The 14,392-nt window shown below is 41.0% G+C and overlaps 1 protein-coding gene across 3 annotated transcripts in view; it reads left to right on the top strand.

Moving 5' to 3' along the window:
• Positions 1-14,392, top strand: part of VPS54 (VPS54 subunit of GARP complex) — a 158,541-nt gene continuing 144,149 nt past the window's right edge. Inside the window, exon 1 of one of the 3 annotated variants that reach the window (XR_009739446.1) lies at positions 1-12,804. The gene's annotated coding sequence lies outside the window, so the exon portion shown is untranslated. The remainder of the gene's footprint in view (positions 12,805-14,392) is intronic. The other 2 variants (XM_061432779.1, XM_061432778.1) reach the window with 2 other exon arrangements.

The following is a 14,392-nucleotide window of genomic DNA, read 5'->3' as shown; positions in this document are numbered from 1 at the left end:
ATGGGAGAAGTGCAAATGGGAAAGGAGGAGAGGGGAGAAAACGACAGAGACACAGGGTGAAGGAAAGATTTTTGTGTTTGCATATTAGAGCTACTTAAGGATGTTTGAAGGCTGAAAGGAAGGAGCCAGTGGAGGATGGAAGGTAATGGATAGAGTGTAGGATGTAGGAAACTGGATCCATAGCAAATGGAAAGAATTAGCCTGAGACAAGCTAATTTCATTGTAACTGAAGGAAAGGGAAGAAAAAAATGGTGTGGATATAAACAATGTTCACTTCAGTTCAGTTGCTCAGTCGTGTCCCGACTCTTTGCGACCCCATAGCCTGCAGCACGCCAGGCTTCCCTGTCCATCACCAACTCCCAGAGCTTGCCCAAACTGATGTCCATTGAGTCGGTGATGCCATCCAACCATCTCATCCTCTGTCGTCCCCTTCTCCTCCTGCCCTCAATCTTTCCCAGCATCAGGGTCTGTTCCAATGAGTCAGTTCTTCACATCAGGTGGCCAAAGTATTGGAACTTCAGCATCAGTCCTTCCAATGATAAATAATGTTGGAGGTAGGCAATTGACAGGAGAAGTTCTATCTAATGATTTCTTACATCTTCCTTCTGAAATGAGAGAGGGAAGTGGGAGAAGGAAGAATGGAAATTGGAGGAGCATGAAGGAGATTTGAAGTGGCTACTGGAGAGAATAGAGAGACTGCTGGGCAGCACTGAGGACCAGGTAAGGGTATAGAATATACTAGATATTGGCAACAATCTGCTTAGTCGTGTGACTTGACCATTAGCATTCGAACCCCCAGAATTGCTGTGGGGAGAAAGTTAGATGGATCTGATATTGTTATGTAGTTATGTTGGTTCCAAGTGACAGAAAACCCAAATAACAGTTTCTTAAGCATAAAAGGGGGCTTCCCAGGTGACTCTAGTGGTAAAGAACCCACCTGCCAATGCAGGAGATATAAGAGGTGCAGGTTCAATCCAAGGATGGGGAAAATCCCCTGGAGAAGAGCATAGCAACCCACCCACTACAGTATTCTTGCTTGGAGAACCCCCATAGGAGAGGAGCCTGGCGGGCTACAGTCCATAGTGTTGCAAAGACGTGGACGTGAGTGAAGTGACTTGGTATGCACACAAGCATGAAAGAAGTTGATTACCCTCTTACGTAAAAATCCAGGTAGACCAATGTGTCAAGAGTCAAAATTCCTTCTAGCTCCTTACTTTGCCATCCTCAGCATTTACCTTCCCTGTCATGGTCTAATGTGGTTCCTCCATCTCCATGCATTTTGTTCGCATTGCAGCCAGCAAGACGAAGGACCAGAAGGGCATATGCCACTTCTACCTAAATCCACTGACCACAGCTTGGTCGCATGTCACATCTAGCGGCAAGGAGGCTGAAAATTTTAGTGTCTATCATGGATGACCATGTGACCTGTTACATTTTAAATTAAAAATTTGAGCCTAGACCTTGGGAGATACTAAGACTTGCTGGGTTTATCTGGGTAGGCACAACAGAATGGAGCTAGGAAGTAAATGATTGTCAAGAGGAATTTAAGTAGACAGAAGGGAGCCAGTCAAGATAAGGGAGGAACTGAGTGATCTGGTCATTTTTGTTCGGGTATCTATTCACCCTAGTGTGGCTTCTGTTCTTTAAAGGAAGATAAACTCCCAGGTTCAGGGGGATGTGCCCTGGTTCTGAAGCCAGTATTTCTTGACAGGGACACTATTGGCATTTGGGACAGGCCAGTTCTTCATTGTACAGAGCTGTCCTGTACTTTGCAAGACAGTCAAAGCTCCTAACTCCCACCCACTAAATGCCAGTGACCTAGTCATAACCACATGCCTCAATAATCTTAAGGAGGTGTTACCACTCACAGTTGAGAACAACTGGTCTAAATTAATCACGGTAATCCCATCTGCTTCGCTACTGTGATTGGCTCAAGAGTGGACAGGTTTTTTAACCTTTGTTTTAAAAAAATTTTTATTTTTTTGAAGTTTAGTTGATTTACAACTTTGTGTTAGTTTCTGCGGTACCGCAAAGTGCTTCAGTTCTACATATATTAACATTCTTTTTCATATTCTTTTCCATCATGGTTTATCATAGGATACTGAATACAGTTTCCTGTGCTCTACAGTCAGAGCTTTTTGTTTACCCATTCTATGTATAATAGTTTGCATCTGCTAATCTCAAACTCCCAATCCATTTCTCCTACATCCCCACAGGAGACCCTTTTGAGGTGATGTATCTTGATTGGGGTGGTGGCTACAGGGACATACATGTTTGTCATAACCCCATCGAACTGTACATTTAATAGGGATGCAGTTATTGTTTGCAAATTATGCATCTTTCCTGGCCTTTTCCAGCTTCTAGAGCTGCTCTCCTGTGTTCCTTGGCTCATGGCCTCTTCATCCATCTTCAAAATCAGCAGCTAGTATCGTGCTTAAACCCACTATTGTCGTCTTCTATCTCAAATCTATGTCTACCTCCCTGTTTTTTTAATTAATTTATTTTTAGATGAAACAAAGATGAATATTTCTAATGCTAAAACATACAATTCATGAAGAAGATAGACATCATAAATCATTGGACACCTAACAACCTAATTTAGACCTTAGTGAATTAGCACATGGCAGTCTCCTAGTCACCGTGGTTGGTTCATTCTATTCCAATTCACAGAATGTTAAGATTTTTGTTTGATGCTTATAGACTCACTTCCTCTCAGTTCCTCTGGACATAATGACACTTGTGGGCCCAATTGCTGCTAACATCCAGCCTATAACCGCTAGGGGAATCAGTCCTAGAATGAAGCTGATGTTGAGGGTGGTACAGTAGAGAAAGAAAGAAACAGAGGCCTTAGTAATTCTGAAATGGAACCAACTCAAGGCCTTTGCCACTGCTGATGTTCAGTCCCTTGGGTCAGAAGAATACCCTTAATGTTCAAATTGGTTAGACTTGAGTTACCTGCTACTTGCAAGTGAAAATACATTAATAGAAAAGAGAAGCAAAGGAAGATTGGGCCAAGGGAGTAAAAGTCTAGGAAAGTTGTGAATGAGAGTAAAAGATGAGGTAGATAACAGACTTGGGAAGAAACCAAGGAAAACAGGAGAATGGATACCCTGAGTTTGTCTGGACATAAGATTTTATAAAAATTTATCCGTCTTTTCTTGGACTGGGGGTCGAGGGTAATCAGAACAGCTTTAGCATTGTACTAGGATAACCCAATGAGGTTTGTATTAACTCTAATGTTGAGAAGAAACTCAAGACCGATCCAAGGACACGAGCCAGTAGCTGGCAGAGGTAAGTCCTAGTGAGTCTGACTCCAGTACTCAAATCCTTTCCACTGAGTCCCCATTCCTACTTGATGCCAATCTGAAATAACCAGATCCAGCCCTCATGAATCCATTCCACACCTCAATCCAGGACGGCAGGCAAGACTGACTGGTCGGTAGGATTGTTTTCCCCCAGACAATGGATGGTCTGCCTACAGGATGTGCAGTACTGTGTTTAGGGTACGAAAGCACAGATGGGTCATGGGCTAGATGGCGAGGCAAGATAGCTTAGGAAACCAACATAAGCACAAATGAAAGTAACAACCCCAGGGTGCACCGAGGAGGAGTGGCCCGAAGATTCCTGGTGAGATAAAAAGTATTGAATGTTAATTGTCAAGCCCTGAATGTTAGATTCTGTGTATCTACATTTTTTTTTCATTTCAAAAACTTTTATTTTTTCCCATTTTACTTTATTTTTTGAATAGTTAATGCTTACACGTGGTACAAATGCAAAAGTTACAAAAGGTGTACAGTGAAAAATAGATCTTTCTCTCTTCTCTGTCCCCCAGCTACCATCTCTGGAGCCAACCAATATTGACAAAATCAATCCCTGCCCTCTCTGCTCCCCAGCCCACCCCCGTTATAAGCTGAGGTACATAAGCTAAATTATCTTCATTCAGTAAAGATACCTTCCTAAGGTAGCAGCCTTGTAATGGACACACTTAATAAATCAGATTTACAAAAATACATGTGGTAACTATTGTCTATAATGACTTCTTGCTAAAAAGCCCCCATTGCTGATGCAAGTGGAAAACACTTGATCTTCTGTTACAGAAGCCTCTTTTAGATTTGGGCTTCTCAGGTAGCACTAGTGGTAAGGAACCCACTTGCCAAGGCAGGAGACATAAGAGATGTGGGTTTGATCCCTGAGCCGGGAAGATGCCCTGGAGGAGGGCATGGCTACCCACTCCAATATTCTTGCTGGGAGAATCCCAAGGACAGAGGAGTCTGGTGGGCTACAGTCCGTAGGGTCACAGAGAGTCAGACATGAATGAAGTGAGTCAGCATGCACACTTTTAGGCTTAAAACAGTCTCTCTTGAGAAATCACTGCACCTTTCAGGGTTTCTCCCTCATCCCAGGATTCTCCTCTCCCCATTCCCTTTCCCAAATGGTTGCCCAGGTGGAAGGCATGCTACAGGGGAGACACAAGGAAAGAGACCATGGTGAGGAAATTGTTCTCTCTGGCCTTTGGGCTGTGTTCATTCCAGCTCCTGGCAGCCACAGTCTCCACCATGATCATCGGTGGTAAAGGTCATATACCTTTACCTTCTTGGCCCGAGGCCAGGCCCATTACAGCCCTTTCATCCTGTCAGCCTTCACCGTCCTCCCACGGGATCTGCTGTGACCTCACACAGGCCCAGGAACTGGGAGCACTTCTCAAGGCCTCTCATTACCCAACCCTCGCATTTCTTCTTCTCTGTAGTTGGCCCAGTTCCAAAGGGAAAGCATGGTGCACAGCTCTCCTGCCTTAGGGCTCCGGTCACCCCTCATCTGGGACAACCCTGTGCTCATAACCTCTGACTCTCATAGCTTCCTGCAAGCTGCTTAAACTTTTCTCTTCCAGTCATGGGAAAATGGCTCTGACGTCACATCCTGTGTTTCTTCCTGGCACCGTCTGTGACCTGCTCAGGGGCAGTTTTCCAAGCTCTTCCTCATCTGTGTATACAAATATATATATATATTTTTCTTTCAGCAAAGTCTGGCTTTTACAAATCAGAAGCACTTAATTTCAATCTATTGTCTTGCTATGATTTTTTTTTTTCAATCCTATTTTGAAACTCAAAGCTAAATGATGACTTACCCATTCTTGGCTGGGTTCCTTCCTCCCTGTGACTCAAAGCATGTCCTTGACTCACTGGGTGGAGGAGCCATAGAGCCAGGGTTTACTGGGAAAGCAAACACGCTGGGAGAATATCTCACAAATGTTATCTCCATGACATCAGCATAAGGTTCCCAGGGCTGAGGGGAAAGCCAGTGTCAGGGTGGTAAAAGTTACTAAGTTTTCAGTTGCTATTAGGGTACACCCATTTCATACAAAAACTTCATGGTCCTCAAGTGAACATAAAACCGAACTCCTGATTCTACCGTTTTCCACCCAGTTAGGCAGTGCGAGCCTGAGTCATTCTGGACTCTTCTCTTTCCTTTGCACTCCGTATAGAATTCATCTGCTATCCAGAACCACCAAAGGAAATGGGAGACTTTTTCTAATTGTCACAAAAGCAATGTATGGGCCAGTAGCGGCCTTGCTACTGAAACCCTCCGCCCAGCCACCAGCATGTCATTGGACTTCTCCCATTATCTCTTCCCTGGTCTCCCCACTTATGTGTTTGACCTCCTACAATCTATTCTCCAGAAAGCCAGACTTTTCTTTTTAAAATATAAGTTAGATCCCTAATTAAATATAAATTATCACTTCCCAGCTTCCCTGCTTTAAATCCTCCAGTAGCTTCCTATCACTCTTTGACCTGACTCTGCCTTCCTCTTCAGCCTCATCTCCTCTCTCCCAGGCCTTCCCTCTTACTCTGCTCCAGCCCACCTTTCTGGCCTCAAATACACCAGGTTCATTTTGACCCCAGGTCCTTTGCACTTACTGTTTCTTTGCTTGCAGAGCTCTTCCCTAGACAGTAACACTGTTGCCTCCTCCTCAGCCTTCAGATCTCAATTTAGATGTCACCAAGCAGCTGCATTCCACCCCAGGTACCATTGGCTGCTGCTGCTGCTAAGTCGCTTCAGTTGTGTCCGACTCTGTGCAACCCCATAGAAGGCAGCCCACCAGGCTTCCCCGTCCCTGGGATTCTCCAGGCAAGAACACTGGAGTGGGTTGCCATTTCCTTCTCCATTTCATGAAAGTGAAAAAATAAAGTGAAGTCGCTCAGTCGTGTCCGACTCCTAGCGACTCCATGGACTGCAGCCCACCAGGCCCCTTTGTCCATGGGATTTTCCAGGCAAGAGTACTGGAGTGGGTTGCCATTGGCTATATTACCCTATTTAATCTTCTTCAATAGCCCTCAGTTCCTGAAACAGTATTATTTATTTGTTTAAATGTTTCTTACCTATCTGCCCTCACTTGGAATGCAACCTCCTTGGACAGGGACTTGGTTTGCCTTCTTCAGCTCTGTATTTTTGCGTTAAACAATGCCTGACACATAATAAACAGTAAATATATGTGGACCGAAACCAACTAAGTTCATCCAGTGGGGAAAAGGAGAAAGACAATATTTTTAAACTCAACAAGCACTCATGGATACCTTTTTATTAGTTTACCGTTTAGAAGAAGTTTACTGCTTCTAGTTTCTATGTAAGGGAATCATAAGGTTAACGTAGCTTTCTGGTGAGAAACTTGGCTGCAAGACAGAACTAGTGTCTATATATATGCTGCTGAAAAGCAGCTTTTTCAAATAATCAAGTCAGATCAAAGTATAAATTGTTAGTCTCATACAAAATTTGAATGATTGCGTGCGTGTTGCTGTATGCTTAACCTGCTACAGATCACTGCTATTTTAAGGTTCCCTGATTGCTAAAAGTTGTTTACCTGATTCCTTTCATTTTAAGTGTAGCTGAAGAGGCAGGGCTGATCAGAGGCAAGATGTAAAAAGAGAGGCAACATTAGTGGTTTTTCAGGCACACTATAAAACAATTACCCACAACCTTTAGGTATTTCTTGTACTTTCTTTTTTTTTTTTTTTCTTGTACTTTCAAAACTAAAAACTAAGCTTACCTTGATATAGGCTAAAATTTGTTTTGAATAACTCATACCCTGGAAAGTCCTGAACAGTTACACGAACAGTGAAGCAGGGACTTTAAAGCTCAGCCCTGAGTGACATGTTTTAGAACAAAGATGCAAGAAAATTAGGCTTCATCTTGCTCATAATAGATGAGGTCAAACATACTTCTCCATTCCTGGTGTCACAGAGTCTGAAATTTCTATCATTAGAGCTTCATTTTTTATCCTGGAGTTCTCTTTTAAAATGCATATATTCCTGGAAATATATTAGACTAATTCATGAAGATATTGAAATTAATAAGGTCCATTTTCCTTTCAGTGGGAGAAATTATCAGCAAAAGAGCCCTGAACAAGGAGGAAAGATATATGGAGAGAGACTAGTAGCCCCAACTCTGGCTCTTCTGAACCTATACTAGGCCCAGTACAGTACAGTACTTGTTGAAGTACTTTGGCTAATAATACTGTGGGGCAAATGATTTTAAGAGTGAATATTGTAATATGAGTTACTTAATCTAAGAAAATGGATGTTTTAAACTTCAAATGTTGCTATGCAATATGAATTTTGATGAATTTTTTCCAGTTAGGGTCCCAACAGGAAACAGATGGTACAGTTAAATTAGGATAAGTTGAGAAGATTTTCTTTTCAAAGTGACTATTTGTAAGCGGGTGATGGGATATAATGAAAACCCAAGGGACAGTCTAGGAACTAGGGGTTAGAAGAAGCAGAGTGGTTGACATCCTTGGGCCTTAAGGCAGAGATTATTAGAATACAGAAATGGAGTGTTACTTGGAGCAGACCACAGTAAGAGGAGCAATGACCTTGACCAAGCCAACTAAAAGCAGCCTCACTGGGCAAATGCCTAAGGATGAATACCCTGACCTTCTCTGAACTTCTGCAAGGGCTCACCATTGGCCAGACCCAGCTGGAAGCCAAAGAGAATACATTCATACAGGGTCAGTCTCCTCGGGCAGAGAAGAAGGTGAAAAATGGTGGCAAGTGGATCTCAGAACAGTGTAGTGATATTTCCATTCACTTGACAAGAAACATTGAGAAAGAGCTATCCAACATCCCTTCCTCTTCCCGCTGCAGGCTTTCAGAGTGAAGATGTCTTAAGATGGAGGAAAGGAAAGGATGTGTTCCTAGAGTCAGCTTTGGAATTTTGATAAATATTGAATTTCTGCATCAAGACTGTGTTTATAACTTAAATTGATAGTCTATGATGCCAGAGTGCCAGAAAATTTAAGGGCCTGCCAGAATTTTCAGCCTAGAGCAGAGAAAGACTCCTTTTTCCCCTTACCACCTGACTTTACATATATGTAAAGGAAGAGTCGGGGCAAAAATAAGTATATAAACTTGCCTTTTTATTAGGTCAGAGAATTGCACTTATTCGACATACCACTTACATAATCTTTACCAACTTTCTCATGTTACATATAATGAAACTAAATTCACATGCCACCTTTCAGCAAGCCAGTGAAGTGAAAGTTGCTCAGTCATGTCTGACTCTTTGTGATCCCATGGACTATACAGCCCATGGAATTCTCCAGGCCAGAATACTGGAGTTCCTTTCCCTTCTCCAGGGGATTTTCCCAACCCAGGGATTGAACCCAGGTCTCCCTCATTGCAGCAGATTCTTTACCAGCTGAGCCACAAAGGAAGCCTATCAGCAAGCCATTTCATACCCAAAACCAAACTAGAACTATGAATGGAGACATCTATTATGTAAGCTATAGGCTTACATAAGCAATTAGCAAGGGGACAAATTTCAAACAAGGCCAAAGACATTGACTAGCTATCTTTGCTCTGTCCCTTGACTGCATACATTACCTTTAGATAGCTCAGTATAAGATGAGTGAGAAAGTCTCCCTAGCCAAGCTAGGCTTCTTGGTTCAGTGATATGTACCTCTGCTCTGAGGTTTAGATCTTAGATGTGTGATTCAGAAACTTAGTTTCATCTGTTCACCAAAGAATAATCAGGCCCTGATGAACCGATACATGGTTGGGGCATAGACTTGGATTATTGTGATATTGAATGGTTTGCCTTGGACGTGAACTGAGATTATTCTGTCATATTTGAGATTGTACCGACTACTGCATTTCAGACTCTTGTTGACCATGAGGGCTACTCCATTTCTTCTAACGGATTCTTGCCCACAGTGATATATATAATGGTCATCTGAACTAAATTTACTCGTTACCATCCAGTTTAGTTCACTGATTCCTAAGATGTCTATATTCAATCTTGTCAGCTCCTACTTGACCACGTTCAATTTACCTTGAACCATGGACCTAACATTCCAGGTTAGGGAATTACTTTGGGGTGCACTAAAAATGTAGATCCCTCATATTCTCACCAAGAGAGCCCAATGCAGTAGGTTTAAGGGAGACCCAGACAAAGATGGTTTAGCATCGAAGGCTATTTTTTTCCCCCAGTGATTGATGTCTGCTCTCTGGGAATGAAGTCTCATAAAACCCTAAAAAAAATTCATGGAAGGGAACAATAAGGGGTAAAATGTCTGAAGTCTTCATTGGAAGCAATAATGAAAAAAGAAGTTTAGCAATACTGACTTAGTATTGCTTCCTGTGTTGACTGTTCCTGAATTCGTTAGAGTTCTCTTTACTCCTTAGTAGTTAATTCTACTTTTAGTTAATATCCTTTATATTAAGCTTCCCGTGTTCAAATGACTGTGTCATTTAAGGACTACTGCAATGGAATTATACAGTAGGGGAGATTGGGCTCAATTCCAAATAGAGCATGGGTAAGTGAGCAGGGATGGAGGAGTCAGCGAATGGAAAATTACTAAGAGGAAAAATCAGGGGCCAGGAGCATTCTGGCTAGAAGACAGACCAGGGTGGTCAGACATCACCTGGGGGATGGTGGAGGATGAGGAACCTGATGAGATATCCAAGGTGATCAGATATCAAGGATGGGGGGTTCTGGTTAAACTGACTTAGCAGCATTGGTTCTTGCTAAAGCTGGATCTCATAACGAAGTTCAGAGAAGAGATGAGCCTAGAAGGATTAGGAGCCTGGCTAAAGTTTGGTGAAGCAAAGAATCTTTGTCAAAACATTGACAAATGAGCGTATCTATGAAACAGAAACAGACTCTCAGACACAGAGAACAGACTTCTGGTTGCCAGGTAGGGGGAGGGTAAGGTTGGGAGTTTGGGATTAGCAGATTGCTAACTATTATGGATAGATAAACAGCAAGGTTTTATTGTATAGCACAGGGACCTATATTTAATATCCTGTGATAAGCCATAATGGAAAAGAATATGAAAAAGAATATATGTATATGAATAACTGAGTCACTTTGCTGTGTAGCAGAAATTAACACAACATTGTAAATCAGCTATACTTCAATAAAAATTTTTTTAAGTTAAAACATAAAAACTTTGACAAAGAGTGAAAATAGCCATTGCTTCCAAGTAGAAACCCAAACAGTTAAGAAGTTCCACATCACCAGTAAACAGAGAAATGCACATTAAGACTTTTTAAGATACCACCTTACACACAGATTTGTAAAAATTAGAAAGTTGGACAATGCTTTGGCAGTCTTGGCAAAGATGTGAGAATACAAGGACCCTCATTGCTGCTGGTAGGCCTGTGAATAGATACAGGTATTCTAGAGAGCACTTTTAACAGTATTTAATTGTGTGTGTGTGTGCGCTTGCACATACAGCCTGTGACTCAGAATTTCCTCTCCACGCGAGTTCATAAAGAGATGTGTGTAAAGACGTTTATCACAGGGTTATTTGTGGTACAGGGTAGTTAGCGGCAGTCCAGATGTCCCATCACTAAGGGAACAGATATATTAAAAGTATCTGACACGATATGGAACCTTATGTAACATTTCAAAGAAATTAGCTGGGTGTGTGTAAAGGAACATGGAAAGAACTTAAAAATAGCCCTGTGTGAAAAATCGGTCAACAGAAATACGAGCTGTTGAACAACACAGATTTAAAACACATACATTCATAAAACAATATTAAAAACTTTAGGGGTCCATTCATATCCAAACACAAATCAGAGTGTCAATGCTGTAGATGAAAGGAGAAAATAATAAAACAAGAATATGCTGAAATAAAACAGGAAAAGGCCTTGCATGGATGATCATGTACCATCATGAACTGAGGAGGGTGATTACTCAAGTTTTTGCACTTAAAGTCCAAAAGAAAAAAAAAGGAAAGGTGTAAACCCTATTTTTCTTGAAATTTTTTCATTTCACAAATGAGATGTGATGCCTGCCTTTTGAGATAATCCATGTGAAGTGCTACGTGAGTAGCTCATCCATTTAACCGCACTTGAGCAAAGCACACAGCAATGGAAAGCCAGAGGACAGGAATAAAATAGAGTGGAAGACACATCTGTAAACTGAACTTAAACCAGAGCCTAAATGCAGCCTTCTCTATGAAACTGGAAGTACAGCGTGGAAACAAGAATGAGCATATTGTCTGTGGCGTCAGATCAGTGATCCTAACCTTGTTATTTCCGTAGGCAAAAAAGAAATTGTTTGAAATTATATCTAGTTATAAAAATTAGAATAGAGGAAACAGGTGGCCCCAAGACATCTGCAAAGACAGTTTAGTTGGCAAAAGTAAATTGTTTGGTATCATCGGGCAGTATAAAATACACTGTATACATATTTGTGTATACATCATATTTTAAGTGAATTGATCTCAGGATTCTGTTTGTTTCCAAAGTGGCTTCAATCAAACAGAAAACACAAAAGAGCCTGGTCTGATTCCAGGACTCTTCCTTTTTAGAGCTGCCAGGTCTACCCTCTTGCAGGGAATGAGAGCGGACAAGGCTGAATATTTCTCTGTGTTTCTGAAAGGGGCTTGGCTCACCGAGTCCTTGCAGCTGCGTAGGCCACCTGTGGAATGAATCTGTTGCCCTTTTTCAGTTCATTCTTTCTCATCTCCAACTGCCTGCTTAGACAGATGATTGCTGGGAATTCACATATCTTTTGTTTTTCCTTAGCTTTAAAGCTGTAGCGCCCTAACTTAAATTACACTCTCAAGTGAACAGGAGCCCTTTTAAATGGAAGACTCAGAGGTGAGGAAGTGAGGGAATGAGTGAATTCTTGAGTCTCTGCTGCAATATTATCATTTGACCCTCTGAATGTTTTTCTTTGGTTCTTAAAAATTCTTTTATTGGGATGTTAAAGTGAATGATCCTATAAGCTGTTTTTCATCAGAGTACTTAGATATTTGAAAACATTTTTGGCTACCATTTCATTTGGCTATTATTTCACAGCAGACTCACACTACAGGGTTTAACTAAAACTACATCAAGATATTCTTTAGCAGCATACCAAGTTTAATTCAAGAAAATTAACTTTAAAACGTATATACTACACTTAAAAAAACATAACTTGTAAAAAGTAAAGACATGCTGTTAAAGTAAAACTATCACATAGTCTGGATTTTGTAGGGAAAAACTGTAGCAATTACTGATAAGTTTTCAACCTCTTTTTTCCACCCCCTCTACCTCCACTGAACAGCTCTCCTACATAGTGAGTCTCACTGGGAAGGACAAACATCTACACTATAGTTTGAAACGATTCCTCTTCTCTTTCCTTGTACCGTTTATTAGTTTTCAAAGTCCATATGGTGCTAATGATAAAAGTAACAGCATAATTCACAGACTGTTTCATGGACCAGTTCCTGCTTCACCTTGAACGAGATGACATAAAGCAGGCGTCCACGGAGCCACTGACATAAAACGACCGACTCCTCATAGCAGAGAAGCAGTGAGTACCTGAACACTGTTTATGGCTCTTTTTAACCTTATAATTAAATTCTGCATTTCCTCTGCTATTAAAGTGTTATTTAGCACTCAATTTAAAGTTTACTGGCTAGTATTAAAGTATTTGCCATATTATCAAAAGCTTAAAATAATATTAATCAAACATTTTATGACGTAGAATCTGGATTTGGTTTTGAATGTTACTACATATTTATGTAAAAAGTTACAAAATAGAGCAAACATTTTGAACAAAAAGGAGAAAGGGCAAAAAGAGAAAATATTTTTCATAATTGTACCACCTAGAGAAGACTGCATTTTCCCGTACATACTTCTAGTCCTAGATAAGAATATTTTTGTCTTAAACAAGAATATTTTACTTGAAAATTTTCACCCAATGAGACATGATTTCTACAAAGGTAAGCTTCTGAGAAACCAACTTCCTTTGTGCAGACAGCCGATTCTACTGTGGGGGGAAGGAAATGGCTCATATCCTGAAAACAGGGCATCATTGTTACTCTATCAGAATTGGCATAAAGCCTTCTTCAGCCAGAAAGACAAATGACAGAGAATCCAAGAGCTCACCCGGTCTTAGGGGAAAGTGGTTTAAAAGCAGATTTTACTCACATACAGAGTACGCTAGGCATTTTCCATGTCATCTCTCTAATTATGACAACCCCAAAAAACATGTGTTTGAATCCCAGCTGTTCCTCACAAGCCAGGTAACCACAGATCAGTCAGAAACCAGTCTCTGTCACATGTTCCTCATCTGTTAAACAGGGACAATAATAGCACAGACCTCACTGGGTTTTCACAAAGACCAATGAGTTACTACAACAGAGCCCTTAGTGCCTAGCCTGAAGTAAGGTTTCCAAAGCATCGGCTGCAGCGTTGTTATAGTCTTGGATTGCCTTCAGGATTGTATGAAATGTTCTATTTGAAGCTCCTACCACATTTAGAAATTATTATTACAATACTTAGTATTACAAGGAGGATTTGTTCTTAACCACCCACCTTTTCACTTGGCAGCATTCCTCCGTTTTTTCCTCCAGTTTAGTGCTTTCTGTGATCATGGAAATAGTCAATAATCTGTGCTGTTCAACATGGTGGCCATTAGCCAAAGATGGCTATTGAACTTAGAGGTATGGTTAGTGCAACAGAGGAATTGAACTTTTTGTTTTAATTTTAATTAATTTAAATAGTCACAGCTAGCTCCTTGATATCTGAGTGCTCCTACCCCCATCTCATCACAGTAATTGCCTTTAGTTGTTGTTGCTTAGTTGCTAAGCTGTGTCTGACTCTTTTTCAACCCCATAGACTATAGTTCTCCAGGCTCCTCTGCCCGTAGTATTTTCCAGGGAAGAATACTGGAGTGGGTTGCCATTTCCTTCTGCAGGGCATCTCCCCAACCCAGGGATTGAGGCAAAAAGCAAATCCACCTGTGAAGACTTTAGCAAACGTTTCCTCATTCACACTGTTTTGAACATCATTTTACATAAAACCTTTTATTCAATTGAAATATTGTTGACATAGTTCCTTCTTAATAAATGATAATACAATCATCCCCTTAAGAACATAGAAACAAACTGGATATA

This window comes from Bos javanicus, chromosome 11 (assembly GCF_032452875.1).
Source record: "Bos javanicus breed banteng chromosome 11, ARS-OSU_banteng_1.0, whole genome shotgun sequence".
NCBI classification, from domain to species: domain Eukaryota; kingdom Metazoa; phylum Chordata; class Mammalia; order Artiodactyla; family Bovidae; genus Bos; species Bos javanicus.
Note: the sequence above shows the minus strand (reverse complement) of the source record. Positions and strands in the feature narration are given on the sequence as shown.